Source organism: Colobus angolensis, unplaced genomic scaffold (assembly GCF_000951035.1).
Source record: "Colobus angolensis palliatus isolate OR3802 unplaced genomic scaffold, Cang.pa_1.0 Scaffold28, whole genome shotgun sequence".
In the NCBI taxonomy this organism is placed as follows: domain Eukaryota; kingdom Metazoa; phylum Chordata; class Mammalia; order Primates; family Cercopithecidae; genus Colobus; species Colobus angolensis.
The window spans coordinates 1,873,763-1,880,433 of NW_012116043.1; positions in this window are offsets into that span (position 1 = coordinate 1,873,763).

Sequence of the window (6,671 nt, forward strand, 5' to 3'; positions counted from 1 at the left end):
AGCATCTAATGATGTAGCCTGAAATATATATGAAGCAAAACTGGGAACTAAAAAGAGATATAGACAATTGCACACACATAGAGAGAAACTTGAGCACCCAGTTTTTTGATGAAATAAATAAGGAGTTATTACCAGACAGGTGCTCTGGGATTCAAGACCAGGTTTGTCTGACCCCAGACCTGAGACATAATAACCCTGAGCATTGTTTTGCCAAGTTTATGTCGTCTTCAGCTCTGTTACCTGCATCGTTCTCTAACTTGGATTTCCTTTGCTTAATTTTCATTTTGTGTTTCCAAGATCACTCTCAGTGAGCGGTTCATCATCGCATCCTAAATAACCTATTTTATAGTTCCTGACACACCACGGGTATTCAATAACTATTCGCTGAGTGAGCACCAACAATGTCTTATGAAAACAATTTGTGAGGGTAAAGTCAGCACTGTTTTGTCATCTTCGGACATTCAGGTTTGTGGTCTTTGAACCACAATTCTGAGCCCTATTTTAGAGGGAAGTGAAAGATACCACATCTGATTAAAAATTTTAAACTGTAGCCCGAGTACATATTTCTTGCTCTTTTCATTATTAGCTGATAAGTTGTGTGTATCCAAATCTGCAACTATTTTTGGCTAACTTATCTAATCACATGAGTTATGCACATCCTTCCAGTATAAAAGGTCCTCTTTTATTTGTTCATTTGTCCAGGACCCATTGTTAAGAACATCTTACATTATCTACAATGTTGATATAGATGAAAATAAAATCATTAACCCCAGAGCTAAATCTTCTGAGTCCTTTTTTTGTACAAGCAAATCATTTGTTTGTACATTTATGAGTCATGAATGTATCCTGTTACTTAAGATAAATAAGTTAGGGTATTGGTATTCTCTTCATTCAACTGCTTAATCAATAGGTCAGTCACTCACTAAATAACTTGTATAAGGAGTTAAGCCCAAAATGGTTGTGGATTTGAAAACAGTGAGTGGAGTCACACAATATTCATTTTGGCCAAGGATTCATCCAATGTATCTTATCTGAATATCAATTTTATGCTAATATGTAATTTTACTATTGGTCTACAGCATTTTATGGTAGAGATAAGTTATGGATTATGTGATCATTTTCATTTGAACTCAGACAACCGAAAGCTGCATTTAAGGGATGCCAGTATTCCATTAAAGGTTGGAATTAATAGAGCTTCCCATTAATAGATTCTGAAACCTTTTAAGAGAAAGTAACTGATATTCAATTTTAAGAAAGGCGAGAAATGTATAAATTCTGAAGCCATTTTCTCAGAAGTGGAAGTGATTTTTAGCAACAAAAACTAATATAAAACAAAGTACATGGGCACAGAGAAAGATTACCCTTTTTCTCAATTTTAGGAGAGGAAGCATACGAGAATGTAAGAGAGAACACATACAGCCCATTTTGTTGAACTTCTGCAAAGGTTTCTTCTCACCTACCTTGGTTTCACATTAAAGGCAATTCTGAGTACACAAATTGGATGTAGGGATGTATAAATTAGAAATCGGGCCGGGCACGGTGGCTCATACCTGTAATCCCAACACTTTGGGAGGCCAATATGGGTGGATCACGAGGTCAGGAGTTCAAGACCAGCCTGGCCAAGATGCCGAAACCTTGTCTCTACTAAAAATACAAAAATTAGCTGGGCATGGTGGCACGTGCCTGTAATCCCAGCTACTTGGGAAGCTGAGGCAAGAGAATCGCTTGAACCCAGGTGGCAGAGGTTGCAGTGAGCTGAGATCACGCCACTGCACTCCAGCCTGGGTGACAGAGCAAGACTCTGTCTCAAAAAAAGAAAAAAAAGAAATTAATGTAAGTTCACTTTTCTCTCATAAACACTTCTAGAATTTTTCAGCGAACAATTTTATTTCAGCAAGATATTCAAGTTGGTTGATTACTTTAAAACTTATATCTCATTATGACGTTTTGGGAGTAAACAGAATATATGAAGACTGTGATGACAAGATTTGTTATGAGACAATACCTTACAGTATCTTAAAACTGTCAGGAATTAAGACTGGGAAGGGTGTAGATTTACAATGTGGTTGTACTATATTGTGAATCTGCTTAATGCCACTGAATTGTTTACTTTAATATAGTTAATTTTATGTTACATGAATGTTACCTCGTTTTTTAAAAAAAATACATGATAGTCTTTTTTTAAATTGGATCTAATGTTATTTTATTTCTTTTTGAAATTTTTATCTGTTATTTTTTAATTGACACATCATAATTGTACATATTCCTGGGATACATAGTGATGTTCAATACATATAATGTATAGTAATCTTATCTGGGTAATTTTGTATCCTTTAATGAATCTCTCCTTATCCCTCACTTCACCTAGTCTTTCCAGTCTCTGCTATTCTCTGTTCTACTTCTTACCTCTTTGAAATAAACTTTTATTCTAGCTACCACATATAAGTGAGAACATGCTGTATTTAACTTTCTGTTTCTGGCTTATTCTGCTTAACATAATGTCCTCCAGTTAGCCAAGTAAGCTCTCCATGCTTCCATTTCTTCATTTATAAATGTTTCTAAATATCTAACTAAAACATTGTTATGATGAGGTTCAATTGTGATTTAATGGACTACAGCATTTGTAAATGATAAAGCATTACAGAAATGCTAGCTGCTGTTTGTGTTTCTGCTCATGTTGTTCTTGATAGAATTGTCAACGTTTCTGCTTTTAGCTGAACTGTAGGAAACGGTCCCCTATGAAACAAGGAAGGGATTGTGCAAGCTATTTTCATCCATTGAGAAACACTTAGAAAAGAGTGTGCAACTGTATTGGCAATATTTCCTCTATTTATTTGTGTTGATTGTGTGCCCATTATAGCTGAATTCATGAAGACGATTGTCCTCTGGGTTAGATAGTTCCTACCTCCCCCTCCAGATTCACTTTTCACCCTTCCCCGCCCTCCTCTGTGCTCTGCAGACTGACTGCTTTGTACAGCATCACCTGGCTTCCCTTTCTCTCCACTTCTGATGAGGTTTAGTCAATGGAGACACCAGCAGAATTGTGGAGGACAAGAGCACAGAGAGATCAGGGAATTGATTTTGCTTACTCCCTCCCTGCGGGTCATGGTTTGGTGATGTCTGTTGTTCCGGGGAGGCGCACAGTACCACTGGATAGCCATTCTCTCATGGCCACCACTCTCACGGGGTGTGACAATCTCGCCCACTTCTGCCCTTCCAGCCTGCATGTGAAGAGAGCTTCACTGGAGAAGTTCCTGCGTGTTGTGCCCCCTCTCACTGGTTCCCTTAATTTTGTCCACACCTATGTGAGTATTCCCTATATTCACTCATTCCAGTTACTGTCTTTGAATGTGCTACTTGTTTTCTGCCCATCTGACTGACACACCTTCCCTAACAATATTCATAGGCAACATACGCGTGGTCATATGAATTTGGTGCTATTGTCATAAACCATCGTTTACACATGAGGGACACGAAGCCCAATGAGATTAAGCAACTTGCCCAAGGTCACGCAGCTCATAAATGACAAAGTTGATATATGACCTGAGGCAGTCTGGCTATACCATAAAGCTTTAACCCTTATGCTTTACTGTTCTCACCTATCAAATTGTTATTGGTGCTGCTTCCAAGTTCTTAAATGAGGGTTGTTCGGGCCAATGACTTTTCCCCTTAGACTATCAGTGATAGGATTTGTTGTACTACTTAGTTTTCATTAGTCACTATTAATTGTGAGAAGTGCTTACCCAAAGTCACCAGCCAATGTCCTCCAATCACCAACTGATATTTTCAATTAGTCTAGTAAAAGAACCCCTCTTGCTACATCGAATCTGCCCTTGTTAACATGCTCTTAGTGTGCAGCACCCAATTTTCTCTTTTCCAGACACTGAAATGAGGCAGGAGCAGCAATTATTTAGATACAATCAGAGTGGGTTATACAACCTCATTTTCAAATTAGTAGGAATGATAAAATACTTTGCTCTACCACCAAAGACTCTCCCATTTAAAAAATAAAAACAGGAAGATATCTCTCACATTTGTTATGTTTTAAAAGCGACCTTTAGTCTGCATGTATGCTCAGGAGTCTGGGGTGGGGTTAAAAACAGACAAAAATACTAAAGGAAAACAGGCACCAGTGACCCCTCTGGAATTTTCAGGTATACATATGAGATACCTGTGATATTGTACAACAAATAACACTGTTTAAAATTACTTGACTGGCGGCCATGTGTTCACATGCTTCGGATTAATAGTGACCATCATATAATAAGAACTTACTACAGGAAGTAGACTATCCTAACGTTTAGCATGTCTTTACCAGAGCCCCATGTGGTAGGTGCAGATTAATAAACCCATTTTACAGATAAGGAAACTGAGGTACAGAGACATTATTTAACTTGAATAAACTCAGGATTATTTGGCTCCAAAGTCCAGGCTCATATTCTTTTCTTACTTCCCATTTGGTTTCAGGGATAGCTCCTGGATCATCATTTCCAGTTGTGCTATGAACTCACTCAAGCCCAAGTAGAGACACTGTCCCAAGTGGCCAGCTGTGCAACATCAGCTTGAAGTGATATGACCAAGAACAAAATTCTCGTTAGCTTCCTTAATATGTGTCAAGACTTTCCCTAGAATTCACATTCCCGGGCTTCTGAACAAAGTACTGAGTTATCAGACTCATCTCCCTCGTGAGGACTGCAAATCCAAGCAACCATTGAAGTATTTTCCTTCCAAAATTTAGAACAAAATGAAAGAAAACAAAACCCTGAGACAGGCATTTCAGAATGTGGGCTCCTAAAACCAGCCCTTGAAATACGTCCAGGAATGCCAGCCAGAACAGAAAGACCACTGGCACCAATCTCCAAAGCATACTCAAAAGATCCACAGGTGGCCAGATGGTGCCATGACACAGTCAAGACTTCCCCGAGGGCCTCAGGATGGAAGAAAATACCAGGGTTCTGTCAGAGACAAGCCTGCACCTGCCAGTGTAAAGAACGTTTCCTAGCCAAGTCATGACAATAGTCATGCGATTATGTTCCTGTCTTCCACTGTCTTTCCTCAGACATGCAACTAATGTCCAAGAGAAGATTTATTGCAAATGATTTCACAGTCATCAGGATAGAGAGGGAGTACTCAGGGTCTGGGCTTTGCTTTTCTCATAAGAGGAAATTCTGTTAGAAGGGTCTATAGGATACTGATTTTCCTCTTTTTTTCTTTGGAAAAAAAAAGACTTTTTCATACTATTTTAGTTTTATGGACATGATGATGCCAGAAATAACATTTGCCTACTTATTATGTGCTGATCATTGTGTTCCTAATTACATTTGTTTTCTCATTTGATAATATAATAGCCTAAAACAGGCTGATGGGAAAGAGAGAGACAGAGAGAAAGAGAGAGAGAGAGAGAGAGAATAGAAGATAGATAGGATGGATAGATACATAGATAGATAGATAGATAGATAGATAGATAGATAGATAGATAGATAGACAGATAGATAGATACACACAGAGAGAACTATACACGCACAAAAAAGAAAGAAACGGAAAAATAATCTGTAATTCCATCACCCCAAATGACTACTTGCAATTAATCTTACAATTTTCTTTTTTGCCTATCATGGTCTGCAGTCTCATGTACATACGTGTCTTACTGCAAGGACATTGGAAATGTTCTCAGAAAACAGCAATGGTGAAACCACTCCCCCCGCCCCCAATTCCTAGAGTTTACTGCAAAGAACTGCCGTTCCCGATATGACTTAGATACAATGTACAAATGACCCTCTTTTTTTCCCACGACAAGGACAGACACAGATCCTCCAAATTCCCATTCATTGTCTGGTAAATGATTAGGCAAATCGTTTGACCCCACCAACCAGTCTGGATAAAACTTCCATGAATTTGACTCGATCAAAATTTAGTCAGGTTTCTCTCCTTCCCCAGGGTCACAAATTTTGACTCACCTTTAAGCGTTAGAACTCAGAGCAACCCCTTCTAATAATCCCTCCTGAAACTCAGAGGACCTCAGGAAAAAAAATAGTTCCTAATCAATCATCCAATCAATCCACTGACTCATCCCACTCCATGACACCTAATTCTTTCTAGTCTTGTTTACTCCTCCCTCTAAAACAAGGGTCCCCAACTTCTTGGCCATCCATGGCCTATTAGGAACCAGGTCGCAAAGCAGGAGGTGACTGTCAGGTGAGTGAGGGAAGCTGCGTCTGTATTTATAGCCTCCTTCCATCGCTCACATTGCCACCTGAGCTCCGCCTCCTATCAGATCATCAGCAGCATTAGAGTCTCACAATAGTGCAAACCCTACTGTGAAGTGTACATGCGAGGGATCTAGGTTTTGTGCTCCTTATGAGAATCTAATGCCAGATGATCTGTCACTGTCTCCATCACCCCGAGATGGGACCGCCTAGTTGCAGGAAAGCAAATGCAGGGCTCCCACTGATTCTATATTATGGTGAGTTGTATAATTATTTTATTCTATATTACAATGTAATAATAGAATCAAAGTGCATAACAAATGTAATGCACTTAAATCATCCCCAAAACATTCCCCAACCCTGGTCAGTGGAAAAACTGTCTTCTGCAAAACCAGTCCCTGGTGCCAAAAAGGTTGGGGAACCACTGCTCTAAGTATAAGAAGAGGAAGAAGAAGAAGAGGAGGA